General features: G+C 39.0%; 1 protein-coding gene across 2 annotated transcripts in view; it reads right to left on the reverse strand.

The window, feature by feature from the left end:
• The window catches only part of ZNF462 (zinc finger protein 462), an 85417-nt gene that overhangs the window by 57510 nt on the left and 7029 nt on the right, over positions 1–20878 (reverse strand). Inside the window, exon 1 of one of the 2 annotated variants that reach the window (XM_075210333.1) lies at positions 1411–1565. The exons of the other annotated variant lie outside the window; for it this stretch is intronic. The gene's annotated coding sequence lies outside the window, so the exon portion shown is untranslated. Of the gene's footprint in view, positions 1–1410; positions 1566–20878 lie in introns of those variants that run through there. 2 annotated transcript variants of the gene reach the window in all.

The raw sequence follows: 20878 nt of genomic DNA on the forward strand, positions 1-20878 counted from the left end.
TCCTCCATACCCTTTGTTTTATGTCTGCATTTATTTGTCTGGATTGTATATCTCAGTTTATGCATGTCCTATTTTCCCCACTGTACGCCGCTGAGAAGCACTATGGCGCCATATAAATATACAATATTAATAATAATGCAACAAAGTCTGATGAACATTAATAGCTCATGGTAAGCCATTAAGATGAATCACAGCACTGTTGCAAGGCTCCATCTCAGCTTTGTCTACTTTGAAGCCCTCTGTCCTCCATTTTCTGTTTGGACTACAGAATGACATGAGTTACATGATTCAGACCATGCTTTCTGTAGCAACCAATAAAGCCAGTTCCTCTCAAAACATACAATGATTTCCCTTAAACCATGCAGAACATAAACAAGGTGATGCAAACTGCCATCTTGAAGGTTCTCCTCAAAATATAGAATTTAGTTTGCTGAGATAAACACAGTAAACAATTATGAAAAGAGAAGGGTTACCAGAAGGAGGAAGCTTGATATTTAGCATGATCGAACAGATTTTTACTATGAAGTATGGAGTGAAACCAGACAGGCTGCTAACAGAAAAAAAATATGAAAACAAAAGCTAAAAGGTTCTATAAAGGATCTAGAATTGCTTTGCATTTCCAATACATAATGTAGGTGGATGAAGTGAGGCGAGGACTTTCCATATTATGTTTATTAAAGCACAGCATGTACAGTGGCTCCCTTTCTTCTATAAGCTGAAATACCAGCCCAGAACTGCACAATAGCCCTACTTCCCTCCCTCCCAAACAAGATATTTCGATCCACAATTCAACCTTTCATGACTTCTCATCTTAGGAGGGAAGGGTGCCAGGAGACCTCTTGATAGGCAAAGGGAAGGGTGGGGGGAAAACCTAAACCAAACAGGTCATAAAGAGGTCACCCTCTGGTTTTTTGGTCATGCAGCCTCCAAGCAATCTGTAATGATACATACCCCCCGCTGTGTCTCTTACTGTCTGCTATACATCCATAAGTACAGGCAAACATCACCTCCTCATTCCCTAGTTTTCTTTTTCCTTTATTTATGTGTGTGCATATTAGTGAATTTGGAGTGTAAGCTCCAATGGGGCAGGGACTGATGTGAATGAATTCTCTGTACAGCGTTGCGGAATTACTGGCGCTATATAAATAAATAAATGATGATGATCCTCAAGTTTTGGGTTTTTGTTTTTTTTAATATCCACCACATGGGGCTGTTTCAGTAAAGGAGACGGGTCAATTAATGAATTTATTAATTAGTCGTCCTTCTGCTATATCTACCACCAACTCCTTTCTTCTCCAGACAGCACGCCAAAGAGGCTTCCCACCCCTCTACAGTAAAGCGAAAACAACCCTGATCCGCAGATCTTAAACTTTTTTTGGTAGACTGATTAAAAAGCAAGCAAGAACTTACAGAGTGCTCTGGACGTGGCAGCTCCAGCCTCTTGTTGTCCTGCTCCTTCAGGCCTTGGAGTTGTGTCTATGTATGTGGAGAGACGGTGGCTCTCTGCTTGGAATTGTTCCTTGACTCTCTTGTTGCCAGTCTCAGCAATGAAGGATTGCCATCTTCCCTGGGTTTTTTTTTTCTCCTCCTCTCTCCTTCACTGGCTGCTGCTGTTGCTTTGCAGCTGCAGAGGACCTGATAGATCCGTCTCTCTAACAAAGTGTGTGTGTGTGCATGTGTCTCTGCCTCTCTCTGAATAATGAGCAACCAGAAGGGAGAGGGAGAGCGAGAGAAGATAATCTCAGCCACACAAAATGCAAGAGCACCAGGGGATGCACAAATGCTTTCTAACAGCAAGGAACATGTAGACATGTCTCCTGGATCTGGAATGTGTGCTAAAAATTTTCAGCAGAGCAGTGCCTTCATTAGCTGAGATGAAAGGGACAAAGCTTTGGGGGATGGGTGGAGGATAAAAACTTTTCTTTCTGCTTTTCTGTGAAGTGCTTAGAATGCAAGAGTCATCTGCACCATGGAGAAAAATGCTTTGAGATGTAATGGATTGTGTTGAAGAAACATGGGGTGGGGCTTCATTTGCTGCTGTAATTTGACCTACAGCAGATAGCAACTGCTTCCACAAAATCCAGTCACTGTGCTCTGAAATAAGAGCTTGAAGTATCTTGATCACTGCAGCTTGTTTTGAAAGTATCTAGTGCAAAGACTTATATTAAGACAAGCTGTAGTTTAGGTGAAAGTGTGTGTGAAAAAGAGGACATTCTGTCTTTCTTAGCAGAGATTTACAGTAGCAGGCTGAATTCTGATAAAGTACTAAAGGTTTCTTTTTTTTTTCTTCAGTAGTTTGATGCTATTATTTTGTGGAGTTTAAAATGTCCTGCACAGTGAAAACTTGCCATGCAGCAAAACATCACTTTGGAGATCATCTTGAAGTATGTGCATGCTAACAACTTCAAAGTTATTACTTATCTAAATGAGTAGAACTATATATACTTTTAGCACAAATATTAGGAAAATACTGTAATTATTCTTAACTCCTCTTTCTCAATTGTTTCTTTTTAACACAACCCCTTTCACATGGTAGTTACTGTATATTTATATTGTATATGCAACCTACATTAAGAGAGTATTTAGCAGTATTGTGCCTTCTTACAAATGCTTAATTCTAGAGGAACCAGGACACCCAAGAAATTAGTTTTTTAATGGATTTCTGTAGGATTATAATTTTTCAGGCACCCGTGAGAAAGTTTTGTATTAGTACTGAAATGAAGTCATGTTAGCCATGGGTCTTGAGGACCAGATTGAAAAACTCTAATATAATGGCCAGCATTGGTCTGTTCTCCCACTAGTTTAATATGAATATTATGGTATTGCTATTGAAAATAATAGAACAAACTAACCCAACAAAATAATTTTTTTTATCATAGCATTACAATCTATTAATTATTGTAACCTCTACATACGTTTGTTAATTGTTGTCTATAAAAAAACTTGGGAAGACAAGGAAGGAAATGAGGAGTTACACTATATACCTTCCAGAGACATCAATATTTTCCTGCCTATTCAGATGACTAAGGATTAACCTATTGGTGTGGGCCGACATGTAGTTCTACAGGAAATTAAATTATCATTATAAACAAAATTTGCATATTTAAAACTACATATCGTCATCATCATCATTTATTTATATAGCGCCACTGATTCCGCAGCGCTGTACAGAGAACTCATTCACATCAGTCCCTGCCCCATTGGAGCTTACAGTCTAAATCCCCTAACATACATACACACACAGAGACTAGGGTCAATTGTGATAGCAGCCAATTAACCTACTAGTATGTTTTTGGAGTGTGGGAGGAAACCGGAGCACCTGGAGGACACCCACGCAAACACGGGAGAACATACAAACTCAACACAGATAAGGCCATGGTCGGGAATCGAACTAGAATACATAGAATGATAGCTCTTAGAACATAATATTAAAATAGTTTATACTACAGTTCTAGACTAACTCCTCTGAGCTCAGTACAGCAAACAACTATAAAAGAGATGAGATTTACCAGAAAGATCACGTTGGATAGTAAGTGTGGTGGAGAAACGTTCTTGTATATTTGGACAGAAATCAAACAACACAGGCTGCTACAAATAAAATGACGAAGATAAAAACATAGATGAGAAGGGATTAGGTCTAAAATATTATATGTAGATGACAAGAGATTAGGACTTTACGTAACTATATTCTTTCTTCTCTTTCCTCCTCCAGAAAACCACTCTAGGGCTGCAAATCAGTATTCCAACCCACAATTCAAACTACTATGTCAACATGCATGAATATATGCTTTCAGTTACACAATTCATTTTTAAGTGTTTACAATGCACCTTTGAGTAGATTCCATGCAGTAAATGCAATCAACAAAGTGTAATACATTAATTCTGAATACAGAAGTTCTCTTCCTAGCTTTTGTTAGAGACAACATGAACAATATCTAAAATGCTGTACCATAGACTTCACTGGCCTTTGAAAGAAATACCATGTCTAAATGAATGCAAGTGCTTGTCTTTGAGCAAAAAAAAAAACAACAAAACACTACTTCCCTGTGTGAAAAATTACATCTGTGTAATTTTTTTTATGTGCTTTCATGTTGTTAACTATGATACTAAACCAATAGCAAACTATGTGAGGAAAATTCAGCTTACAAAACACATAGGATACTAAATAACCAAACATTGGTGGAAAAACAACCTTTACATTGTAGAGATGTGTCTTTTTTCCTCACATCTTCTCTCCATTGTGCCTACATTTAAAATTGCATGTTTTTTCTTCTTGAGCCAGACAGGAAGTGAGATCGTACAACTCACTGCCTGAGTGCCCACCCCCAATTCAGTCATCTCAGCTCAGGTTAGGAAAATAAGAAGAGTGTATGTGCTAAAGAAAAAGGTCTCTGTAGACAAAGTATCATCTGCCAGACAAAGGACCAAATTCACAAGTAGCATCTGTGAAATTACCAAACCCAGAACCACAGTTTGGCCATGACTAATGATCTAACTTCATATGTAGCAAACTGTACATAACCCCTATGTACATCCCTTATCAAAATAAAAACTACTTCAGCTGGTGAGTTTTATTCAACATTTTTTTGGTCAGTTACTATAACATTTCAATATAATAATGTACAAGTTGTATGACATTCATCCACATTTTGCTGTAAAAGTAATTACATTTATTATTACCGTATATACTCGTGTATAAGCCGACTTTTTATGCTGAAAAAGCCCCCCTCGGCTTATAATCAAGTGAGTCCCTCTTCTCCGATCCCTCAGCTCTTAACTTCCTGTCAGTGGAACGCATGTGCGTTCCACTGACAGGAAGTTCAGCATTCGGAACGCAAACTTGGGTTCCAAATGCCAAACTGACAGGAAGTTAAGAGCTGAAGAAAATCCCTCCCTCTCTCAAAAGCATTAGGTCACCAATTAACCAACCAAGGAAGGTAAATAAGACGTTTTTGTTGTTTTTTATTCCTCTGGCTGTGTACTTTCATGGACAGTGGGCTGATGTAGGTATTTAATGATTTTTGGTACATCTGGAGACATTTTGAGAGCCTGAGTTATTAAAAGAAGAAAGTCATTTTTGGAATGTACTTTCAGGGAATATGTACTTATCAATACGCACAGTTATGGTACTAGCTGTATATGTATTTATCTAATGCATAAAGCCACCCCCCAATATTTTTGTTTTTGAAATTTACCAGTAGCTGCTGCATTTCCCACCTAGGCTTATACTCGAGTCAATAAGTTTTCCCAGTTTTTTTGGTAAAATTAGGTGCCTCGTCTTATATAAGGGTCAGCTTATACTCAAGTATATACAGTATTTTTACAGTGATTTATTGAGTAAAAATGCAGGGGCTATTTTTTTTATTTCCTCTTAGACTATTCATCCATATTTTGTTTGTCTACAAACCCTAGTTCACATCTTTGCCTCACTGAATTGTCTAACGAATATAAAAAAAAAAATTATGCAATATTAAATATTTTTTTCAGTGACAGGACAATAACAATGCAAAACTGCTTTTTCATGAAGGACCAGTGGCGGAACTACCATTGGTGTGGCAGGTGCGGTGCACCAGGGCCCATGGAAATAATGGATCCCTTTGCATGGCAGATGCAGAGGGTTGGAACTAGCCAGCTGTGGGCCCTGGTTCCCTCCTCCCCACACCAGGGCCACAGCTCGCTAGTTTCACCTCTGTATAGGATGCAAATACTTGATAGTTTTATTTTTACACTGACATTAAAAGTTGATCTAGGACATGCTGTACCCCAACTATAAATCTGTCCCCACATTTTAAATTTACTTCCCCATCCAATACAACATGGTTTTGCCAAGGTTGAAAGTTAAGTGTTCCAGATTATAAAAAATAAATCGAGACAAAATCTGTAATTTGGCCACAAATCCTCTTAAAACCAAATGCACTATGGGAGAGAGCACAACATAGTATGCAGGTTTTAACATAATATGAAAAATTAATGCGTTAAATTAGTGCCGTGTACAGAGTCTGTCACCAAAATGTTAAGTTATGGTAAGACCATTAAGTATTATTAACAAACAATGTTATGTTATCAAGCCTCCATTTTAGCTTTGTCAAATATGAAGACTCCATTTCGTGGTGGAGATACAGCATTAAATGTCAACCTGACTCAGGCTACGGCTTTCTTCATCAACTACTGCAGCCACTTCCTCTCAAATAAAACCTCATGTAAACTCAGAGCTTGGAAGTTCCTTCTCTAAACATACCACTTAACGTGTAAGCAAACCGCTATGAATATGGTTGCCAGAATTTTAGATAACGAATACGGTGGAAAATCTTTGATCTGGTTTCTGTCCAGACTTCATAATGCAGACATGATGGTAATGGAGGAACAAATGATGTCTTTGATTAGGAATATTTTGCTTTTGTCATTATACAATGAAAGTGAAAAAGATGAGGGTAAGGGATTTCCACATCCTAGGTAACCGTAGGTGCAGACTATAAGAAAAAAAATAAACGATTGGCGACTTGACAGGTAAAAAAAAAAAAAAAGCCCCGATCAGCATGCCAAGTCATGTGTACACACTATACACGATTTCCTTAAGATCTGTGCTCTCCATATGTCATAACATTCGGCTGCATCCGGACACCTAGTCCTGAAGATTTTGCCTAACTTTAACAAGATAAAATGCCAGTATTTCGTGCCAGCGCTGCTGAGGATAGACATATTGACCAGTTGACAGCCATTAACGTTTCCTCTCCAGGTATGTATGTATGTATGTATGTATGCCTACCCCCCCTTCTCATCTGTCGTTCCAATTCTGCGAAGTGCATACACACTGCAGAATTGGAATGACATTATTCCATCGTTGAATGAGATATTCAAGTCAATTTGAAAATCTTGCTCAAGGATTTTATGCGTCCTGTAACGATAATTGTGCATCGTTTCATGGTACACTACTGTGATATCAGGCCAATCAGTCATTTATCTGACATGCCTGATAATCTGCTGAAAACGCAGTAGTATTTACCTAGCCTAACTAGGTTGGAAAGTCCATCCCTTAGACCAGAAAGGGGGCAGTTTTTCCTTCCTGGTCTGGTGCCTTTGCCTGTTCAACCAAACATGGGAGAACCCAATGTACTTCAGCCAGCAGGACTTCTAACTTAAGGTGTGTACAATGGAAAGAGGACAGTACGGTGAAAAACATACTTGAGTGTTTTTACCTTTTTAATTGTTTTTTGAAATGTAAGAGAGTACTTAAAATATATAGGACGGTTGGGGACAAATTCAACCCACACATGAAAAAACAAAAACAAAGTTCACTGTTGTTTTGATCATGCAACAACTTAGCAGTCTGGAATGCAAAAAAAAAAAAAAACTCAAAAAAAACACAATCCTATCGCGCACTCTAGGTCTAAATCGTGGACTACACATGTCAAATTGAAATTTACATGGACAGTGCCTGCTTAGGACCTAATAACAATAAAACGGTTGGGTCAAAAACGCAGCTGTAAAAGGGCTGTGTGAATCCCCAATTTTTGTAATAAGGAAAAGAAAAAAAAAGAAACAAGAAAACAGTGCTGTAGTTGACTCGCTTCAATATTGAGACACTAACGCAGTGAAATCTAAATAAAATTATTTTATTATAAAAACACATAATAAAAAAAAAGTATGAAAAGTAATATTAGATAGCGAAACAGTTTGCTGTTAATATAATTCAACATATGATGCCACACATGAACTGACCAAACTTGGATAGTAATGATTGTTTCTCTGTGCTAAAATCATTTACTAGCACTATTATAAAGACCATATAACAATGGGCAACAGTCAATTAAACCCATATGCTTGTAGATGGAGATTAAGTCCAGCACCATCTCTTCAGATCTTATGTGAATCATAAAAAATAAATAATTTTAGTACATCTGGACATATAACTCTACAGCCAGATATCAAATAGATATTATTAGAACTCACTCATGGGACTGATGTAAAGACTTTCCTTAATGAATAGTGAATGAATAGAAAGTTAGGGCTGCCCTTCAGAGGTCTGGCCTAAGCGCTTCGGCGGCGAGATAGAACCCCAGCAGTTTGACATCAACGGTTCTTTAATAAGCACGATCCCTGGTCTGTCCAAGAGAGCTCCAATATTGCAGGGAAAGATTCTTATTTGGGATTATGTCGTTTGGAAAAGGGGCTTAAAGCTGTACTTTTGTAATGGTAATTGATAAATGAAACTCTGGATCTTATCTTTGAGTTAGTCAGAGCAAGAATGACTGATTTCTTGACACGTTTCCTTATCAATAAGGTAACTTTTTCAGAGGAATATTTTCAGTCTTAGTTCAGCAAACAATATGGTCACAGCAATGTTCTATACCCCTTTGTGCTTGTCAATATCCACACAATACCTCTCAAATGTCACTTTCAAGTTTGTTTTCTTTCTTAGATTATTTGTAAACTATTATTTTGGGACATTAGGGACTGCGGTGTTTATTAATTAATTAATAGCTGCCCTTCCCCTCCTCCTCTTCCCAAACCCATTAGCACCTTTGTTCTCCAGGTAACGTGAAAGCAACCCCAATCCACAGGTCATAAAAGATGGTCATTGTGTCCTGGTAGACAATGCAGAACAGATTGTTCCCAACATAGTTTCTATGTTTGTGAAGAGATGTCAATGTGTGGCAATGTATAAGTTTGCCAAGGTACACAAATACATACAGCTTTCTGTTTATCCATATAAACAGAAATGTAATGATATGTCATATGCAGATAACAATATTTTTAAACTCTTGGGCTTGCTTAGCAGTTCTAGAGCTTCTATTGTTCCTTCTTATTTATGATAGATTCTAGAAGGCATTATACTTTACTGTAACTGTATTACAATATAGCACATTAATGAGACATAATAGCAGAGAATGATTAGTCTTCTCTTTAATATTCACCTAACATAGGCATATAGTGGAGACAGCCATGTTGTGGGTTGGGCCAATACTTATGAGAATGCAGCCTGCTTATCAATTCTCTAGGCACATCAGTGAGGCATCATTAACACCCCTAGATCCCAATTAAAGTGTAGCATTAATATTTGTTCCGCCCACAAAATGGCGGTGTCTTCTGTGTGTAGGAGATGGGTACACTTTAATAACAGAAATAAAAGGTATATTCCGGTGTAACTTTGCTTCTTAGTGCAGCTCATCAGGTGTGGTGCATTAGAAGCTAAAATATATAATGAAGCTCTACTCAGACAGAGAAGTGTTAAAAATGAGCTTGCTTATACCTCAAAATTATCTCCATATTGATGTTATACCATACATTAAGTTCACTAGAGGAATGCTGCAATAAGCCTTTGGTAAGAAAGATCTAATATTCTCTCACAAACATTTTCATCTAAGTTCCTGCTTGCCTTTCTACCTATCAATATAATCCGTTTCACTGGATAGTTTTAAAACAAGAAGTAATCAAGATATATCAAGCTCTTACTTCAGAGCACAAGCCTCTATTGTGTGGAAGAGGTTTCTATCTGCTGTAGATCAAATTACAGCAGCAAAAATGAATCCCAGCCCATGTCTCTTCTGCACAATCCATTACATCTCAATACATTTTTTCCATGGTGCAGATGACTCCTGCATTCTAAGCACTTCACGGAAAAGCAGATCATCCAGTTTTTTTCCCTCTACCATCCCCCAAGCCTAGACCTTTCTTCTCAGTTAAAAGCAGATAGTGCTCTGCTGAATATTTCTAGCACATGTTCCAGAGATAGGAGACACTGCCTGCAGAAGCTGTCACTATGCAGTTAAGTCCTCAGAGCTTTAGAAGCAGCCATTTTAACTCAGTGAATACAGAAACAAAAAAGCTTGTAGCCTCAACACAACATGGCTCCACACCATTCCAGTCTTATCTGGACACAGCACACTGCTCAAGCAGAAAACTTTCATTTGTAAATATAATTCTTGGTTAAAGATACATGCTGCAAAATTTTTGTTTCAGGATAAGAGTTAATCATTTGTAGAACATGTTTTTAGCTTGGTAAAAGATTATAGGTGAAGCTTAGACATGTTAAAAATGTTGAAAACAAGCAACATGAAACAACTAGATTTAATGAACCTGCACAAAAAAGGAAAAGAAAAAGTGAAGCCAAAAAAATATAACTGTAACCTCATTGCTCCTGTTCTCGTGGGGGCTGTCCTTCTGCTGTGCAGAGAGAGAGAGAGGACATCATCTGACGGCAAGTCTAAATGACCTTCGTTAATCACCAGCCTGTCTGCATCAGCAATTTCTGCCAAGAGATACACCTTCAACACAAAGGGTTCAACTAAAAGGTTCTCTGAAAGCTTCATTGTGCAGGAAAACAAAATGTCTGCAGCAAATTGGCTTTTAAAACCACCAAGCATAACAATGAAAAGAATGCAATTTATGGAAGGCTGAGCTTCAGGTCTAAACATTGATATAGTATAAATAGTCACCAATTACAAAGTATAGTTTTCTTAAATTAGATACCTATGCAACTATACTTTGTATCCAAATTATTACAATTTCCAAAAGAAGATCTAAATGGAATGCACTTTTTTCTAGATTGACATAAAGACAAAACATCAAAATTAAATGGAAATACTTCTAAAGGCAAGTACTACACAGCTCAGTGAATCTGTACATCTCTGCTTTTCAGACGCAATTACTCAAGTTGGTCCAAAATCGGTATACATTTAGATCAATATTTTAATTAGAAGTTTATCTAGATTACTATACAGACCCATCTCATGTTCTCCCCACATAATTGCTTCAAAGATTTAACTAGGAAACCACCTTAGCTGCAACACTATTTCCAATGACCTCATCTGCAGGAAATCCTATTACCAGAGAGGTAATCAGTATTATCATCTGTTGAAAATCAAGGACAGTTCACTAACCTAAGCTTTGTTCATATACAATTATCCTCTACTCTTACTCCTCTATACCATTAAATTTGTTTAGAACCAGACACAGCAGCTATCCTGGCTCCTTTTAGAGATAATTATTGCTTGGTACTATAGGATTCTAGGAGCGATAAAGACTAGTATAGTACCTCGCTCCCAGTAGAATTACCCTTCTCAGTACCTTTATTCCTGTAGTTGGTCACTGCTTTTCCCATATACACTGATTGCATGAGGAAGTGTACCTGGATACATACACCAATTATCACGTGCTGCAGCCTACAGTCCCCTATATAATACAGTAAGAAAGACACTGGGGTGGAAGTAAGCTTGGAGCCCTCCTCTATCCACAGCGTCTGCAATCCTGCTATATTTCACAGACCTTCTCTTATAATAATGGCAGTAGGAAGCACTCGCTGCTCTATGCATCAACTCGCACTTCCACCTTTGTAGAAAACGTATAGGAGATTAGCAGCAAGTGGTGTCAGGGAAAAAGTACAGGGGAGGACAAGGACAAGGAATGGGTGCTGCAAGTGGGGCCTCAGGATGAATAAGGGAAAAGACCCCCACAACCTGGACTGAATAAATTATATGTAAAAAAAAAGAGAATTTGAATGCCTGCGCTGACCAAGAAGGATATCTACCCTCTATTTTCCTGCACACAATCCACTAAAAAGTACTAAGAATAATATAGCCAAAGAAAGTGGAAATAGAGTTGGTGCCAACTCTATTTCCACTTTCTTTGGGCAGAATAAATTATTTTGACCTTAATTTTGCTCAACAAAAGATGCAAAGCAAAGAGTTCTATTAGACAAATTAAGTTAGGAAATGTTTATGTTAGCAGATAAAAATACATTCAAAGGGTCCGCTTTTCATAAATTTTATATGTCTAAAGATGCTGGTGTTATAACAATAATAAAAATAGGTGGTTAAACAGACACGGATTATCTCACTGTAGAAGTGACAGTGGCAGATATGTACAAGATCCACAAATGCTAAAAGTAACAAAATAGTGGTGTTCACAGTCATATTGAAGCCTCATTTGAGTCTTCAAGAGAATCACGGACAAATCATACAGCGAGTTTAAGAATAGAAATTAGTGAAAGAAACACTCGGTTGGACAATCGTCATAACCACGTTGGCTAAATCCCCTCCTGCAATCCTTTTTTAATCTCTAGATGAGCTTTGCCTTTCCCGACTTCATTATTCCTGGAGGACATAACTAAAAGGTGTGTTCAATCGGTGGTATAGAGGAAATGATGATGGTTCCAGATTATGGAACTGAAATGTTTATCAAGGACAACAAACAAATACAGATTTGGACTTACTAAGAGAAGTGTGTCTCAAAATCTCAGAGCATCAAGACACTTACGTAAGTGAGCAATGGGGTACATGTGCAGACAACTAGACGTGGGTGACTGCACCACCACAATACTGGCCTAATTTAATGTTGGATGTATGTCCATTTGTGGGTCCTAACTATATGTACTTCTATTCTGCACATGCCAGTATCTAGATTTTGGTATTTTAAATTTGCCTTCCCTTATGCCGCAAGAGGCGAAATGGGGATAGGCAAGAGTTACTTGAGTATATTAAGGGAGCAATAACATTAATGTAGCCCTGTGGAGATGTGAACTAATGAGACTTTGATGCATTCCCAGATGCGCTTCTTAAGAGAGGTATCTTTTGTGGGAATTGAAGGCTTTGTATATATCCACATGATGATGTAATTTTTATGAAAATAGAAGCTGATAAAATGTCCAGGGTAATGAATGCAGCATAAAGTAAATTTGCTGCCATCTACGCATATTTCTTATCTGTCGGACCCTTTGGACTATAGCAGGAAATAAGATTCCTCTTTGATTTCTAAAGTGGTAAACAACAAATGTGAGGGTGCTTTGTATTTAATTACATTATATATGGAAAACGCAGCTTTCACATTTACTACAAACGTGTCAAGACACCATTCTCTCTTGTGTATAGGACACCATTACATTAAATGTGTACAAATAGGGTAATGTGAATTTCTTATTTATAACTAACACGGTCAAGCCACATCTCTATGACAACATTGGGGGCAAATATATGATGGAGAAGTACGGTTGTGTTTTGAATTGGTAGTAAATGTCCAAAATTTTGCAGATAGGTTTCAAAACCAACTGATGTCCTTAAAGGCCAAAAATTCAAGATACCAAATTAAGGACAATTAGCAATACAAAGTATTAAATTTGCAAATGGTATTGAAATATTTAAATAAAGTATTGTAAACTTCTTTTAAAATTGTATTTTAGAATTTCAATTCATTTTCAAAATATGGACATATGGTCTATACCAGAGGTGGGCAAACTCTCAGTCCTCAAGGGCTACCAACAGTTCATGTTTTTAGGATTTCTTTAATCATGCACAGGTGAGTTAATCTATTTGGCTGGGTCAGCAATTATCCCACCTGTTTCTACAGACAGAAATCCTAAAAACATGAACTGTTGGTAGCCCTTGAGGACTGACTGAGAGTTTGCCCACCTCTGGTCTATACTATGACAGTCCAGTACCACAAACAAGTCTTGTAAATAAATGATATGGCTTCTCTATCGTGTGGCTTATTAAAGACAAACAGAAGCAGATTTCGTGTACCAGATGGATCAGTGGTGAACACTTAAATGGCTCTTTGTAGCATTGTCAGACTAGAATACCCAGAAAAACATGACAGTATTGTGTTGTCTGTTTCTGTACATATTTATCACCTGCATACATATAATGTTGCATTTATAAAATACGTGTGTAGAAAACACTAAACAGACAAACATGCTGGTGACCATCCATTAATCCAAATGTGTCTACATGTGGCCTTGCACCAATCTATTCACTACTACTAGGCTGTGATCTGCTCTTTGTTTAATTTGGATCTCATGCAGCACAATTAATAATTAGAAGTAATCAGATTTTCATTCGGATCAGATGTCCTTTTGGCTCATACACACTGTGATTTGCAAAGAATTAGGGCTAAAACTAATTAACCATATTAATAATGTTTCCAATGCTTAATCTACATGTATATGTCTGAAATTTCCTGTGTGATCTCCTGCAATATCTGTCTAATTTCCATGTGTCTCATCGGAGATACACTTAACACTAGCACACTGAACATTGCACTTTGGCTTATTTATAAGATTGGCCAGCTGATCACACCTTTGAAATCATCACTTCCCCCATACCACTTGCAATTCATGCACACTATAGATCCAGAAAACTGCAAACATATTAACTGTCTCTAATCACTTTTAAGACTCTTTAAATTTGCCCTACAGACTGTATCATCTGTTTGTGTCAAAGATCTGTTCCTCTCAAACAACTTTAACCTTTATGAAATGACAAAATCATGGCTCACAAAATCAGGCCCTTCTTTACCTACAGCCCATTTACATGTGATTTATGGTATCCCTTTATCACCCTAGTAACTTTTTAAACATTTCTCTGCCTGGCTCTCTCATTTCTTCTTCTCAGACACCCCCCACTATCATCTGGGTAATTTTAAAACTCAATTTATTATCCACATTTTCTTTCTGCTTCCAGACTATTTTTTATAACCTCCTCTATCCCAGTGAACCTGCTCTTCTACTCATCATGACGGGCCACTTCCTTGATCTTGTTTTCTCTCAACTTGGTCTGCTTTCTAATTTCTTTCAACTCTCTCTCAGACAATGTCTCTTCCACAATTTTAACCTCTTTGCAATCGCCCGCCACCTTGTCACTGCATAACCACAGAAATCAGTTCTACTGATTTTCAACTACTGTCCACTTCTTTCCCCAATATCTACATTCTCCTGTCCTGATCTGGCAGTCAAACATCTTGAGAAAGGGCTGTTGCCAAGATATGTTCATCTGGTTCCATCTACCCTTTCTTTTTAGCATCAATCACAATCTCTGGCACACAAAAGAACTTTAAATGCTTTCCCAAAATTTACGTCAAATACATCTTTAATGTATGTAAATCTCTTCTCAATGTCTTCCTTCCTACTTCAAGAACAATATTCAGCCTACGATAGTATGCTTCTCTCTGGACAACCACCTACATGATACCTTTCCTACACACTGTTCATTTGATCCCACAAATGAAGATAAAATTTCTAGTCACCACTTCTTCTCACAATCTACAACCTGTCCTCTCAACCCTTTCCCCTCAGAAATCGGCTTCCATTTGTCTCCTGCGCTCATCACATCCTTAATCAGCATCTGTAATTTCTTCCCTGTCCGCTTGGTATTTTTCCATTATTATTCATTTGTGCAGTTTTTTCCCCTGTTCTGGAAAAAAAATCATTCTGACCAAAATTCTCTCTCAGATTAGCATTCAATCTATTAACTCGCATGCACCTCTAAGCTTCTTGAGATGTTTTCCTACACTTGCCTCACATGCCTCCATTCCGCACACCACCTATTGAAGCCTCTTCACAGAGACTGTACAGAATAAGATGATCAATCAGTTGATCCGAGGTCAATCTAAAGGCCACTAATCACTTCTAATTCTCTCTAAAATGCATTTGACACCATTTTATCATACAAATGCTGCATTACCTAGGTCTTCCAGACACGGTCCTTTCCTGGTTATCATTCTACCTATCAGATATCCACTTCAGTGTTCATTTCTGTGGATCAACCTTCTCTCCATTTATTCTATGAGTTGTAGTACTCCCAGGGATCACTAGGTCCTCTGCTTATCTCAATCTATAGCGCTTCTCTTGGAAAACTAATGTGCTTCTTTAGGTTTCTATATTCGCTCTATGCAGATGACACAAATGTATACATCCTCTTTAGACCTTTTACAATCTGTGTTTTCTCAGTGTTAATAAAATTCTGTCATTTCATCTTGGATGCCATTTGCTCACTTCAAATTAAATTTTAAAAAAAACAGAGCTAATAATCTTTCTACCAGTTAACAGAAGCTACTTACTTAATATCTCTAATTCTGGTTAAAAAATGACAATCAACCATACTCCATCTTACCCTAGGTACACACTATATGCAAAGTCTAACAATGAGCTATTTTACAAACGACCGGTGGAAAAGAAAACTCTGGATCAAAATGCCGAATCAACTAACTGTACAGTCAAGGCCAAAAGTTTTGAGACTGACATAAGTATTGGTTTTCACAAAGTTTTCTGCTTCAGTGTTTTTAGACCTTTTTGTCAGATGTTGCTATGGTATAATGAAGTAAAATTACAAAGCATTTATTTCATAAGTGTCAACGGCTTTTATTGACAATTACATTAAGTTTATGCAAAGAGTCAATATTTGCAGTGTTGACCCTTCTTTTTGAAGACCTCTGCAATTCACCCTGTCATGCTGTCAATCAACTTCTGGGCCACATACTGACTGCTGGCCGCCTACTCTTGCCTAACCAATGCTTAGAGTTTGTCAGAATTTTTGTAGGGTTTTGTTTGTCTACCCGCCTCTTGAGGATTGACCACAAGGTCTCAAAAGGGATTAACGTAGTGGATTGCAAACTTTTTCAGTTCAAGGTATCTTTAGGGTTTCCAAAACTTTTTCAAGGCACCCCTAAGCCGAAATAATTACCAAGTAGTCCCCCGGCTTGCCTACCACTGGCCCTCGCCGAGGCACCCCTGTGAGATCTCGAAGGCACCCCAGGGAGCCTAGGCGCACAGTTTGGGAACCACTGGATTAAGGTCTGGGGAGTTTCCTGGCCATGGAACCAAAATATTGATGTTTTGATCTCCAAGCCACTTAGTTATCACTTTCATCTTATGACAAGGTGCTCCATCATGCTGGAATAGCATTGTTCGTCACCAAACTGTGCTTGGATGGTTGGGAGAAGTTGCTCTTGGAGAATGTTTTGGTACTATTCTTTATTAATGGCTGTGTTCGTAGACAAAATTGTGAATGAGCCCACTCTCTTGGCTGAGAAGCAACCCTATACATGAATGGTCTCAGGATACTTTACTGTTAGCATGAGACAGGACTGATGGTAGCGTTCACCTTTCCTTCTCCAGGCAAGCATTTTCCAGATGCCCCAAACAATCTCAAAGGGGATTCATCAGAGAAAATGACCTTAATCCAGTCCTCAACAGTCCAATCCCTGTACCTTTTGCAGAATATCAGTATGTCCCTGATGTTTTTCCTGAAGAGAAGTGGCTTCTTTGCTGGCCTTCTTGACACCAGGCCATCCTCCAAAAGTCTTCGCCTCACTGTGCGTGCAGATGCACTCACACCTGCCTGCTGCCATTCCTGAGCAAGCACTTGTGGTGCCCAATCCCACAGATTAGGAGGCAGCCCTGGCGCTTGCTGGACGTTCTTGGGCACCCAGAAATCTTCTTCACAACTATTGAACCTCTCTCCTTGAAGTTCTTGATGATCCGATAAATGGATGATTTAGGTCCAATCTTACTAGCAGCAATATCATTGCCTGTGAAGCCCTTTTTGTGCAAAGCAATGATGACTGCACGTGTTTCCTTGCAGATAACCATGTTAACAGAGAAAGAACAATGATTTCAAGCACCACCATCTTTTAAATTCTTCCAGTCTGTTATTCTATCTCAATCAGCATAACAGAGTGATCTAAAGCCTTGTCTTCATCATTGAGGACATATTATGCCTCAGAGAATTCTGACACCATTGGGTGTTCTCCCACCAATAATGAAACCTGTTCATCATGTCGCATGTCACAGACGTTTAACTTTTTCTTCTTTTAGCTTTGGATCTGCCTTCATTTTAAACTTATCTTCTCTTCCTACTGGTCCACCATCTCCCTCGCTAAACAATCTTTGTCAAGTCCCTCATTTCTTCTCAGTCTTCTAATTCCTGCCGCCTATTCGCCACGTTCAACTTTCTCCTCACGCTCCCAATCCGATCTCCCTTTACTGCTACAGACTTCATTGAGTCTATCATACTCCACATCTTCTCCTCCCATCCCCCCTCCTGCCACCCTCATTGCTCCACCTTCCTCCAACAACCAACTCTGGTGCTCCTTCCGCTCTACATCGCAGAAGTCAGCACCCTCATTCTTTCGTCTTTCTCGGTCACCTGGATCCCATCACCTATCACCTCCTTCGCTCCCTCTCCTCCATTGACTGCTCCGACCAAGCACACCTCTTTAACCTGTCACTCTACTGTCAATCCAGTTTCTGGCACCTCCACTCCACTCCACTTAAATCTCCCTGGCCAAAGTTACTAATGATCTTCTTTCGGTTAAATTCAGGGGTCACTTCCCCCTGCTCATCCTCCTGGACCTCTCCATGGCCTTTGCCCCGTGGACCACCCCCACCTGTTTCAGACCCTTCTCTCTCTGTCTTCGCGTGGTTCAACTCTTACCTCGGTAGCCGTTCCTTCTCTGTATCATCATCTGGCTATTCCTCCCCCTTCTCCACCCTCCCTGTAGGAGTTCCTCAGGGCTCTGTTCTCAGTCATCTACTCTATTTGCTGTATACTTCCTCCCTGGGTTCAACTCAATATATTCTCCTGATCTTTCCCCCCACCTCCTCTCTCGTGTATCTGACTGTCTCCGCCATACCCTCTTGGATGTCCTCACGTTTTCTCAAAATAAACATTGCTAAAACCAAATTCATTGTTTTCCCTCCTTCTAGATTCTCATCCCACCTTAATCTTTCTATAACTGTTAACACCACCATCTCTTCTGTTCTCCATCTCCGCTGCCTGGGTGTCACTCTTGACTTCTCCTCCTCTTTTGCCCCCAACATTCAATCCCTGGCCCAATCCTGTTGCTTCCAACTACGCAACATCGCCCGCATCTGTCACTTCCTTTCTCAGGAAAACCCATTAGCCATACACTCATCACTTCCTGTCTTGATTAATGTAACCTTTTCGCTGGCCTCGTACACTCCCACCTCGCCCCCGTTCGTTTTATACTCAACGCGACTTTTAAAACTTTTCTTCTTTTCAAGACGCTCTTCTGCTTCCCCCCTCTGTCTTTCCTTACACTGGCTCTCCTCCTACAGAATCCTTTTCAAAATCCTCATCATTACCTACAAGGCCCTCTCCCACTCAACTGTTCCTTATACCTCCAACCTCCTCTCCATTCAAACTCCCTCCTGCTCCCTGCGCTCGGCCAATGACCATTGCCACACCTCCACTCTGATCACCTCATCCCACTGCAAAATCCAAGAATTCCCTCCCCCCCTCCACAGAAACGACCTCCCACACTCTGACTGTCCTCCTTCAAACGGGCCCTTAAAACTCACCTGTTCCTCAAAGCCTACCAGCTATTCCCCTAACTCTCTCTCCATGCTCGTTCTCATCTCCTCCCTGCCCCTTAGCTCGCTCCCCCTGCATTAGATCCCCTCTACTGACTCCCTTTTTGTGCCTGCTGTCTGTCCTTCTTTTAAGATGGAAGCTATATTCATGCAGGGCCCGCTTCCCTCCTGCCTCTATACCTATTATTCTGCTCCAACTTCACTATAATAGCTACGCCTTGAGCTTCTGGAATTTTGGTATTATACATTTATTCATCTACCCTGTATTGTTTACTGTTTGTATTGTGTAGGGCGTTGCGGAAATCTTGCTATGCCTTATAAAGGATAATAATAATCCCCATGACAGTAAAAGATATATAAAGAGTATGGTGGCTTCTGGTCACTGTATGAAAGTTTGCACACATCAGGATGCAATGAATCAGTCTTCCTACACTCCTGCTGGAATGTGACTGAAATTAATCATTGGTAGAGTTCATCAAGCTGAAGTGGCTAAATCAGCAGGCCAGATCCCTATGAACAGCCCATGTGTAGAGAGTTGTACCCTCCTCAATATGCTTTAGACGCACTACTGTGATATCAGGCAAATCAGTTTATCGTCTGATTGGACCAATAATTGGCTGAAAACACAATAGTCTGTACCCAGCCTAACTCGCTGCCTTTGTATGATCTCCACATCCAATGTACCACCAAATTATTATACATACATCCAAGAAAACTCTCACATAGCTCAAATAAGACACGGAAAAACATTACTTCATCTACTCAATCTCCCACATTGACTGTTGAAATTCCTTTTTATTCATCTCCCTTAGACCAGACTTTCCCTCCTAATATCTATTTTGGATGCAGTGACCAGACTATTTTTCCATGCAAAATGTTCTTCTACTGCTGCTTCACTAATGCCTACAATGCCTGTACTTTTAATGAATTCAATAGAAAATATTACAACTAAACTACACCAACTTACATCTCTCTACATACTCCTAAAATATCTTCCAGCTCAACTCCTCTTTCTGATCAAGAACTGCATCTCTCATCCACACTCACAGCTTGCTCACATTCTGTTGCAGGATTTCTTTCAGGCTGCACCAAATCTGAGGAATTCCTTCCCTCATACACTGAGACTATCTTCTATCCTCCAAGCAAAAAAAACTTACATTTATATCTTTCTATACTCAATTTATTGACCTTTGAATCAACATTGTGGTGTGACTGGATTATATAGTCTCGAAAACTCATTTTTCACCATTGCAACAAGGTTGGACCAATAAGCAATTTGTGTCACTTATTAAACTCAAGTTGAAATGTTTATAGGCTTGCCAACTTGTGTGTTAATATGCAATCTTGTATTGGACATAAACCAATCTAAAATGACTGATAATTAAGGACAGGCTAATAAAAACATATGATATTCCAAACCTAATAAAGTCAGATTTTGTATTTCCTTTCTCTAGTCATGAGTAGATTGTTTAAACTATGCAGAGGGGAGAAAACAGAGCTGAGAACTATCCCTGTCCTCCATAAATGTCAGCCTGCGCTGCACAACAACCTCTTTCAAGTCTTGGAGAAGAGATTACAGCCCAGAATTCAAACAAACCTTGACCTTTTCTCTTTACACAGAGGTGGTGCCAAGAAATCTCTAAATAAGGCACCTATGGGAGAACAAAGTCAAATCACCCAGCTAAGAAGTAGATACCCCTACTGGACATCTTACTATAAATATACAAATCCATGTAAATGTTAGATGTGGAATCTCTAGCTTCCCTCATTTCTTTA

The sequence above is a fragment of the Mixophyes fleayi genome, chromosome 1 (assembly GCF_038048845.1).
Source record: "Mixophyes fleayi isolate aMixFle1 chromosome 1, aMixFle1.hap1, whole genome shotgun sequence".
NCBI lineage: Eukaryota > Metazoa > Chordata > Amphibia > Anura > Limnodynastidae > Mixophyes > Mixophyes fleayi.